Source organism: Lampris incognitus, chromosome 9 (genome assembly GCF_029633865.1).
Source record: "Lampris incognitus isolate fLamInc1 chromosome 9, fLamInc1.hap2, whole genome shotgun sequence".
NCBI lineage: Eukaryota > Metazoa > Chordata > Actinopteri > Lampriformes > Lampridae > Lampris > Lampris incognitus.
This window is the reverse complement of record NC_079219.1, coordinates 57,077,725-57,089,409: the sequence shown is the minus strand read 5'-3', so window position 1 is coordinate 57,089,409 and position 11,685 is coordinate 57,077,725.

Sequence of the window (11,685 nt, the reverse complement as noted above, 5' to 3'; positions counted from 1 at the left end):
AGAGAGGGAGAGGAGGAGAGAGAGAGACAGAGACAGAGAAGAGAGAGGGAGAGGGAGAAAGCAGGAGAGGGAGAGACAGACAGAGAGAAACAGGGAGGGAGGGAGGGAGGGAGGGAGGGAGAGAGAGAGAGAGAGAGAGAGAGAGAGAGAGAGAGAGAGAGAGAGAGAGAGAGCGAGCGAGCATGTGAAAGCAGGTCTGGTCCAGGTGGGGTTCAGACAGTCAGTACGTTATTTTAGGAGGGCACAGGGAGGGTGGGAGAGAACGCGAGAGAGAGAGAGGGATGGATGGAGGGAGGAGAAGATGAATGTAGTTAATTAAGACGAGCAGGCAGAGGAGACAGTGTGGAATTACACAAACACTAATTAGAGTGTTCGTTAGGGGGCAGGGAACGAGAGCAGCGCATCCATCATCCCAACCCTACATCCTTCTTTCCTCCCTGCTCCTTTATCCTCCTCCTCCTCCTCCTCCTCCTCTCTGCTGCTCTCGCTTATGGTGACACCATAAACCCTCATCAAACACCCCCCCCCCTCCCACACACACCTCCTCCACACCTCCTCTGCCACTTTTTTCCCCCCTCCTTCCTGTTTTCTCTTCACCTCAATTTTCCCCTTATCGATCCGATCAGCCGTTAACTAAATAGCTGCCATTTAACATTTGGCATCGCGACCGAAGCAGCCTGTCTCTTCTCCTCCTGTTGCCATCCTCCCCCCCCCCTTCCCCCTCCTCCTCCTCCTTCCCCCTCCTCTTCATCCTCCATCTCCTGCCTCCTTCACTCTGGATTGTTTTTCTTCATTCTTTTCACATCGCCCCTCCAATATTATCGCTTCTCCGGGAAGGATTTCATTTCCACACCACGGCTCCCACTTCCCCGGTACCCGCGGAAACACACACACACAACACACACACAACACACACACACACACACACACACACACACAACACACCACACACAACACATGCTACTGTGTCAGCACTATTTTTTCATTGTCTCTCCAAGCCGGCCAGTGTTTCTTCTATGCTCTCTTTGTGCCTCCACCCTCCTACATACATTACACTCACTTCTAACCCCTCTTTTTCCTCCTCGCTCCCCCTCTCTCCTCCCCCTCTCTCCCCCCCCTCTCTCCTCCCTCCCTCTCTCTCTTCACTCGTCCTGTTTATACGCACGGTCCGTCAGCACTTCTCTGCCACCTCTTATCGCCTCCCTGTCCTCCAAGCGGCTCATCCCTCGCTCTCCAGCCTAATAGAGGAGGAGATCCACCTCACGCTGTTGTCATCTACATCCCTCTCGCGCCCCCCCCCCCTCCATCGGACCACAGGGATGGACGGAATAACGGGGGATAAATTTAGACGGCGTGGAGAGAGGAGGGGGGTGGTCCTCCCGCAAGTTTGGAAATTCGAGGCACGGAGGGGCCCCGCGGGGTGCGAGCGCACGTACGCCCGTGCAGTCATGTATAACGCACCGTATAGCGTGTCGAGGAGCGATAACACTGTCCCGGGAACGTGTCGGGAGTCGGAATGTTGTCGACGGGAAGTGCTGGAGGGGCCAGACTGTTCCCCCCACCCCCCACCCCTAAACGGCGTACGTTCTCTCCTCGTGGCGGGTCTCATCCTCAACAATTAAAGATGGCGGTCGCAACAAGTTTCCTGCATGTTGCACGCCTTACCCGGGGGGGGGGGGGGAGGGGGGGTCTTCCTTCCCAGCTTCCCAGCTTCCCAGTTTCGGATACGCACTATTTACTTCCTGCTTCCAGACCCTTTTGACTTCGGTTCGAGCCCCGTGTGAGCTCCTTGTCGCCGGGTCGGAGAGAGAGAGAGAGAGATTGAGGGGGATGGAGCGGGGGCTCCCCGCTGTATCAACCGCCAAACAGGGGGTCAAAGGTCAGCGTGCATTTACAGCCGGGGCCTGCTAACAGGCGCCTCCCGTCCACCCGCGTTTCACATCTCCGGTGACCTCCGAGCACCTGAACCGCGGTCACGCACCGCCGACTCCGCTGCGCTAAACACGCTTCCACCCCCGGGAAGACGACGGGCAGACCGCCAGAGGCGAGGCCGACACGAAAACCAGGAGCCGCCCCAACCGCTACGGCGCTCGTAAACCAGCCGAATCTGAACGGCCTCAGCCGGACCCCCATGAAGACGCCACAAACACAACGGGAGCGACGCCGCCGTTCCAGAACCGAAAGCCGGGGATCACGGAGACGGAGCGTCTCGACCAAAATGTGCTGGTAATTGAATTTTGCAAAAAAAACAAAAAGAATTTTACAACATGAGGGTCGTCCCCCCCCCCCCCGCCAAACACGCGCCCCGACAGACCAGAGGAGGCGCTAGCGCGGCGACCAGAACACACAAACCCACATCTGGCTTCCCACGGCCAATTTGTGCCAACCAAGCCGGCAGTAACACGGGGATTCGAACCGGCGATCCCCATGTTGGTAGGCAACAGAACAGACCGCTACGCCACCCGACCGCCCCAAACCAGCAGAATCTAAATTACCTCCGCCGGACCCTGAAGACCCAACAGAAACTGCAGAGCAGCTCAACTCGATACCCTTACCACCTTGAGAAGATGACTAAGACCCACCAGAAACAGGTGGAAAATAAGAACAGAAGCGGTGTGCAGCTCTTGTTATGCTCATAAACCAGCAGAATGTTAATGACCTGAGCCGGACCCCGAAGACCCAACACAAACTAAAGAGCAGCTCCATCGATGCAAAGTGAAAGCTGAGGATCGTACACACAGGTACCACCCCACCCTTATAACAATACACTGACTGGAGGTACCCCCACCCTTATAACAATACAGTGACTGCAGGTGTCCCCACCCTTATAACAATAGTGACTGCAGGTGTCCCCGCCCCTTATAACAATACAGTGACTGGAGGTGTCCCCACCCTTATAACAATACAGTGACTGCAGGTACCCCCACCCTTATAACAATACAGTGACTGCAGGTGTCCCCACCCTTATAACAATACAGTGACTGCAGGTACCCCCACCCTTATAACAATACAGTGACTGCAGGTACCCCCACCCTTATAACAATACAGTGACTGCAGGTGTCCCCACCCTTTATAACAATACAGTGACTGCAGGTGTCCCACCCTTATAACAATACAGTGACTGCAGGTACCCCACCCTTATAACAATACAGTGACTGGAGGTACCCCCACCCTTATAACAATACAGTGACTGCAGGTACCCCCACCCTTATAACAATACAGTGACTGGAGGTACCCCCACCCTTATAACAATACAGTGACTGCAGGTACCCCCTACACTGACTGCAGGTGTCTCCACCCTTATAACAATACAGTGACTGCAGGTACCCCACCCTTATAACAATACAGTGACTGCAGGTACCCCCACTCTTATAACAATACAGTGAGTGCAGGTGTCCCACCCTTATAACAATACAGTGACTGCAGGTGTCCCCACCCTTATAACAATACAGTGACTGCAGGTACCCCCACCCTTATAAGCAATACAGTGACTGCAGGTACCCCCACCCTTATAACAATACAGTGACTTCAGGTGTCCCCACCCTTATAACAATAGTGACTGCAGGTGTCCCCGCCCTTATAACAATACAGTGAGTGCAGGTGTCCCCACCCTTATAACAATACAGTGACTGCAGGTACCCCCACCCTTATAACAATACACTGACTGCAGGTGTCTCCACCCTTATAACAATACAGTGACTGCAGTACCCCACCCTTATAACAATACAGTGACTGCAGGTACCCCACCCTTATAACAATACAGTGACTGCAGGTACCCCCACCCTTATAACAATACAGTGACTGCAGGTACCCCCACTCTTATAACAATACAGTGAGTGCAGGTGTCCCCACCCTTATAACAATACAGTGACTGCAGGTGTCCCCACCCTTATAACAATACAGTGACTGCAGGTACCCCCACCCTTATAAGCAATACAGTGACTGCAGGTGTCCCCACCCTTATAACAATACACTGACTGCAGGTACCCCCACCCTTATAACAATACAGTGACTGCAGGTACCCCCACCCTTATAACAATACAGTGACTGCAGGTACCCCCACCCTTATAACAATACAGTGACTGAAGGTACCTCCACCCTTATAACAATACAGTGACTGCAGGTGTCTCCACCCTTATAACAATACAGTGACTGCAGGTACCCCCACCCTTATAAGCAATACAGTGACTGCAGGTACCCCCACCCTTATAACAATACAGTGACTGCAGGTGTCTCCACCCTTATAACAATACAGTGACTGCAGGTGTCCCCACCCTTATAAACAATTCAGTGCCTAACGACCGAAACCAGCCATCGGTTTCATAGGCGAATTGGTGTGACCATTAACTGGAGTTACAATGGCCATGTGTACTAATCACAGAGGATTGGAGAATGTTTGCAATCACAGCATTGTAAGATGGTGACAGATGTACTCTCAGCCCCCCCCCCCACCCCCAGTTCAGGGATGGTCGTCCCGTCTTCACATATGCCCCCCTTTTCCATTGCATGGTACCCCGGCCCGACTCAACTATCCTGACTTTTTTTGGTCTTCCGTTGGGCAAAAGTTAGGGATAGTACCCGGTACCAGGTACTTTTTTGGCACCACCTCAGTTGAGGTTCCAAGTGAGCTGAGTCGATACTAAAAGGTGACATGAAAATACCACTATAAATAAACAAATAAATAAAATATAACTATAAATAAATAAAAATATATGTATATTTATTTAAATATAAATAAAAATAGTCAACACGCCCACAAATGACCAGCGGGGCTTCGCTGTGAGGGGATACTATCTGCAGTGGAAAACGAAATCCAAAAAAGTAAAGCGAGTAGAGTCGAAGAGTCGAGCCGAGTTGAGCCAGTACCATGCAGTAGAAAAGGGGCAATAGTTGGCCTCTTTGACTCCCCATTCAAACCAGCGTTCCTTCCTATCAAGGATGTGCACATCCTCATCCTTGAAAGAGTGGCCACTGGCCTGTAGAGGGTGTAGACTGTGGAGTCCTGGCCTGTAGATGGGTGTAGACTGTGGAGTCCTGGCCTGTAGATGGGTGTAGACGGGAGTCCTGGCCTATAGATGGGGTAGACTGTGGAGTCCTGGCCTGTAGATGGGTGTAGACTGTGGAGTCCTGGCCTGCAGATGGTGTAGACTGTGGAGTCCTGGCCTGTAGATGGGGTAGACTGTGGAGTCCTGGCCTGTAGATGGGTGTAGACTGTGGAGTCATGGCCTGCAGATAGGTGTAGACTGTGGAGTCCTGGCGCTGTAGATGGGGTAGACTGTGGAGTCCTGGCCTGCAGGTGGGGTAGACTGTGGGGTCCTCTCCTGTAGATGGGTATTAGACTGTGGAGTCCTGGCCTGCAGATGGGGTAGACTGTGGAGTCCTGGCCTGTAGATGGTGTAGACTGTGGAGTCCTGGCCTGTAGATGGGTATAGACTGTGGAGTCCTGGCCTGCAGATGGGGTAGGACTGTGGAGTCCTGGCCTGTAGATGGTGTAGACTGTGGAGTCCTCTCCTGTAGATGGGTATAGACTGTGGAGTCCTGGCCTGCAGCCAGTGTTTCTCAACCGGGGGTCCGCGGACCCCTAGTGGTCCGTGGTGTAATTGCAAGGGGTCCGTGAAAATAAAATATCTTTAAAAAAAAGATCCTATGACATTTATAGAAATAGGATTATTTTACTCAAATGTGACTGAGACCTTTATCTACCTAAACTACAAAGGGTAACAGGATTTTTTTCTCTAATTACATCTGTTTCACAAGTGTAATTTATTGTATTTTAAGAAGAGATCTCGCTCCCGTTTGCAGTGTTAAAAGTTACTGCATAAAAATTCTGTTGTTACATATATCTGAAAGTTACTGAATACATATTCTGTTTTGTTACATATATCTGGAAGCTACTGAATACATATTCTGTTTTGTTACATATATCTGAAAGTTACTGAATACATATTCTGTTTTGTTACATATATCTGAAAGTTACTGAATACATATTCTGTTTTGTTACATATATCTGAAAGTTACTGAATACATATTCTGTTTTGTTACATATATCTGAAAGTTACTGAATACATATTCTGTTTTGTTACATATATCTGAAAGTTACTGAATACATATTCTGTTTTGTTACATATATCTGAAAGTTACTGCATAAGAATTCTGTTTTGTTACATATATCTGAAAGTTACTGCATAAGAATTCTGTTTTGTTAACTATATCTAAGTTACAACTGAAAGCTCTTATTTTTGCCCCAAAGAGTGAATAAATGCTATAATGCAATTTAAAATGCAGTTTCTACTGTTTCTATCAAATTGCAACCCCCCTCCCCCAAGATCAGGTGGAGGGGTCCTCAGGGTAGATCAAAAATACGCAGGGGGTCCAGGACCCCAAAAAGGTTGAGAACCACTGGTGTAGACTGTAGAGTCCTGGCCTGCAGATGGTGTAGACTGTGGAGTCCTGACCTGTAGATGGGTGTAGACTGTGGAGTCCTGGCCTGCAGATGGTGTAGACTGTGGAGTCCTGGCCTGTAGATGGGTGTAGACTGGAGAGTCCTGGCCTGACGTGTTCGCTCTTCTGTGTTGTGCACTGTTAGCTACACTGTCTCCTTGTCAACTTTCAGAATTGATTTCAAAATCCTTTTATCAGTACATATATAAAGGATAATCCACGGCAAGGCGTGTTGAGGGACTTTAACACACAGCACAGAGGCAAAGAACCGCCTGAAGCCTGCGCATCGTGTGTTAAAATCCTTTATCGCACGGCTTGGAGTGGATTATCCAGGTTTATACCATGGTCACTTAACCAAAGAATTAAAATAAAAGCTTTCACTTGTTTTTTTGTTTTGTTTTTTGGTTGTTTTTTTTTGTTGAACGTTTTGGACTCGGAATGAAAATGTTATGAATCAAAAGTTGGCTGCCCAGCTAACGTTGCACGTCGACTGGTCTTGCTGCAGGTTCGGCGTGTCGCTTTGGTTACATAGAGACTACGTCCAGCGTACGAATGTAGAACAGCGATCAAACCTCGAGCCGAACTACGGGTTCGTTACACGGTTTTAACGCGAAACCTCCTGCCAACCAACCAGAGACCAGTATTCTCCGTGGTATGACCCCGACAAGCCCACGTTGCAGATTCTCTGCCCAGTGTTCCCACACAAGCCCCCCCCCCCCCCCCCGAGCCCCTGACATTGGGGTGTCAGTCTCTGTCCTGTCATGTGCACTACCTCTTGATCATTATTGACGTTCTTCAGATCTGTCTCTGTCATAATGTTTTATTTTCACTGCCTCCTATAAGCTTACGCTGTTTTTCATTTCCAGTTGCCGTTGTTGATTTTAAAGCACTTGTAATCCGACTTTTTAATGTGTATTTTTTCTGCTTGCGATTCCTTTTGTTTATTTTCTCCCCAATTGTATCCGGCCGATTACCCCACTCTTCCGAGCCGTCCCGGTCGCTGCTCCACCCCCTCTGCTGGTCCGGGGAGGGCTGCAGACTACCACATGCCTCCTCCCATACATGTGGAGTCGCCAGCCGCTTCTTTTCACCTGACAGTGAGGAGTTTCACCAGGGGGACGTAGCGCGTGGGAGGATCACGCTATTCCCCCCAGTGCTCCCCCCCCCCAAACAGGCGCCCCAACCGACCAGAGGAGGCGCTAGTGCAGCGACCAGGACACATACTCACATCCGGCTTCCCAATTGTGTCTGTAGGGATGCCCGACCAAGCTGGACGTAACACGGGGATTTGAACTGGCGATCCCCATATTGGTAGGCAACGGAAAAGACCGCCATGCCACCCGGATGCCCCTGCTTGCGATTTCTTTGATTTGCCTGCTTCTTTCCAAAGTAACACACTTTGAGTTGCATTTCCCATATGAAAGGTACTATCAATAAAGTTTATTATAATCATCATTATTATAATCCAGCCACTGAGGATGCACAAGCCAGTGCATTCTTAGTGCCGGTACCAAGCCCGGATAAATGGGGAGGTTTGCGTCAGGAAGGGCATCCGGCATAAAATCTTTGCCAAATCAAATATGCAGATCATAAATCAGATTTCCATGCTGGATAAGTTGAGGCCCGGGTTACCAACGACCACCACCAGTACTGGTGGCCAGCAGGGTGCTGGTGGAAACTATACAACTGGTGGGCGAAGGAGAAGAAGAGGGGAAGGCATGTCCAGATGTAGCGGGAGAGGAGGAAGGGTAAAAGATGGGAGGTAAAAGTCGGAACGTTGAACGTTGGCACTATGACTGGTAAAGGGAGAGAGCTGGCTGATATGACGGAGAGAAGGAAGGTAGATATACTGTGTGTGCGCAAAAGACCAGGTGGAAGAGGAGTAAGGCCAGGAGCATCGGAGGTGGGTTCTCTTCTCTCTTCTACCATGGTGCAGGTGGGAGGAGAAATGGGGTAGGGGTAATTCTGAAGGAAGAGTATGCCAAGAGTGTGTTGGAGGTGAAGAGGGTGTGGGACAGAGTGATGAGTATGAAGCTGGAAATTGAAGGTGTGATGATGAATGTTATCAGCGCATATGCCCCGCAAGTTGCGTGTGAAATGGAAGAGAAAGAAGAATTCTGGAGTGAATTGGATGAAGTGGTGGAGAGGGTACCCAAGGAGGAGAAAGTGCTGATTGCAGCGGACTTCAATGGGCATGTTGGTGAAGGGAACAGAGGTGATGAGGAGGTGATGGGTAGGTATGGTGCCAAAGAGAGGAATGTGGAGGGAAAGATGGTGGTGGTTTTTGTGAAAAGGATGGAAATGGCTGTGGGGTATATATTTCAAGAAGAGGGAGGAACATAGGGTGATACATAACAGTGGAGGAAAGTGCACACAGGTGGACTATATCTTATGTAGAAGGCGTGATCTGAAAGGGACAGGAGACAGTAAGGTTACCCTGTCACAGGAGAGAACGTAGCTAGGCAGCATCGGATGGTGGTCTGTAGGATGACTTTGGAGATCAAGAAGAGGAAGAGAGTGAAGGCAGAGCCAAGGATCAAATGGTGCAAGTTGAAGAAGGAAGACCGTTGTGTGGAGTTCAGGGAGGCGTTAAGACAGGCACTGGGTGGTAGTGAAGAGCTGCTGGATGGCTGGGCAACCACTGCAGAAATAGTGAGGGAGACAGCTAGTAAGGTACTTGGTGTCTGGACAGAGATGCACCACAGATGTGATGTTTGCTTTGAGAGTGTTGATGGAGAAGTATAGAGAAGGCCAGAAGGAGTTACATTGTGTCTTTGCAGATTTAGAGAAAGCATATGACAGGGTGCCGAGAGAGGAAGTGTGGTATTGTGTGAGGAAGTCAGGAATGGCTGAGAAGTATGTAAGAGTAGTGCAGAATATGTATGAGGGAGGTGTGACAGTGGTGAGGTTGTGTGGTTGGAATGACGGATTGGTTCAAGGTGGAGGTGGGATTACATCAATGATCAGCTCTGAGCCCTTTCTTGTTTGCAATGGTGATAGACAGTGACGGACGAGAACTGGCAGGAGTCTCTGTGGACTATGATGTTCACAGATCACATTGTGATCTGTAGCGAGAGTAGGGTGCAGGTTGAGGAGAGCCTGGAGAGGTGGAGGTATGCACTGGGGAGAAGAGGAATGAAAGTCAGTAGGAGCATGACGGAGTACATATGTGTGAATGAGAGAAAGGCCAGTGGAATGGTCAGGATGCAAAGAGTAGAGGTGACGAAGGCATATGAGTTTCAATACTTGGGGTCAGCTGTCCAAAGTAACGGGGAATGCAGAAGTGAGGTGAAGAAGAGAGTGCAGGCAGGGTGGAGTGGGTGGAGAAGAGTGTCAGGAGTGATTTGTGACAGAAGGGTACCAGCAAGAGTTAAAGGGAAGGTTTACAAGATGGTTGTGAGACCAGCTATGTTGTATGGTTTGGAGACAGTGGCACTGATGAAAAGACAGGAGGTGGAGCTGGAGGTGGCAGAGCTGAAGATGATAAGATTTTCATTGGGAGTGATGGAGAAGGACAGGATTAGGAACGAGTATATTAGAGGGACAGCTCTGATTGGACAGTTTGGAGACAAAGCAAGAGAGACAAGATTGAGATGGCTTGGACATGTGTGGAGAAGAGATGCTGGGTATATTGGGAGAAGGATGCTGAAGATGGAGCTGCCAGGGAAGAGGAAAAGAGGAAGGCCAAAGAGGAGGTTTATGGATGTGGTGAGGGAGGACATGCAGGTGGCTGGTGTGACAGAGGAAGATGCAGAGGACAGGAAGAAATGGAAACGGATGATCCGCCGCGGCAACCCCTAATAGGAGCAGCTGAAAGTAGTGGTAGCAGTAGTAGTAGAAAATCATATTATTATAATTAATACTGATGTAATTTTAAGTCCACCAGGCTGATGCTTGAATTCAAGACCTTGTTCCCCAAGCGACAATACTGACCCCAGTTATACCCCTTTTGGACTGGGCAGGTTTAATGTATAGCTACAGTTGCTATGCTGTCTGGAAAGATGCCGGGGGTTGAAATTTCTTTTTCTATTCACAAATTGCTCACGATCTCCTTTCTCTCCCCCACCATCCATCACGGCACATCCAGCATTTTGCCACTCACTCTACCTGGCCAGCACGGCGGCTGCATGCTAATGGAGCGTGACACCATCTTAGTGTGGACCATCATTGTAAAGCCTGTAATCCCTGCAGGTGAGAGAGAGAGAGAGAGAGAGACAGACAGACAGAGAGAGAGAGAGAGAGAGAGAGAGAGAGAGGGATGGATTTCTGCGAGTCTGATTGAGCAACACAAGATGAATAATTGATATCACTGTCCATCTTCCCAATACATACACAGGCAAACACGCATACAAACACAAAAAAATGACAGAGATAGTATGGACACACACACACACACACACACACACACACACACACACACACACACACACACACACACACACACACACACACACACACTCTGTTTTTCAGCCCATGCAGTCACCAGCCTCCCGGGCTAAACTAATCCTCCAGGAAATGTATTACGTGATTCAATTAGTAGAACGACTATAGTGGCAGCTCCCTTCTGTGTACGGTTCCCTCTGTGTGTGTGTGTGTGTATATTGTATGTGTGTGCGTGTTTGGCACCACTGGAGGTAAGACCGTTCATTACTGTGAGGTGCTTTTGGGTGGCAGGATGATAGAACAGCAGAAATATCAAAGAAGATGTCGCGGTGGATTGTGGAATTTTAAATGTTTCTTGGCGTTACACAGACCTTAACAAGTCGAAATAGTTCTGAACACTTCGGGGGGGGGGGGGGACTATCGAAGTAAAGCGCAAGATTGCGATGGCAGAAAATTGCTGAATCAAAAATGCATCTCTTTTCTTTTTTTTTTACTTTGATAACACAATAAAAATAACAGTCTTAAGAATCTAAATGTGGGGTGGTGGTCTATTCTGTTGCTTACCAACACAGGGACCCACCGGTTCGAATCCCCGCGTTACCTCCGGTTTGATCGGGCGTCCCTGCAGACACAATTGGCCGTGTCTGCGGGTGCAAAGCCAGATGCGGGTATGTGTCCTGGTCGCTGCACTAGCGCCTCCTCTGGTTGGTCAGGGCACCTGTTCGGGGGGGGGGGACTGGGAGGAATAGCGTGATCCTCCCACGAGCTACTTCCCCGTGGTGAAACTCCTCACTGTCAGGTGAAAAGAAGCGGCTGTTGACTCCACATGTATGGGAGGAGGCATGTGGTAGTCTGCAGCCC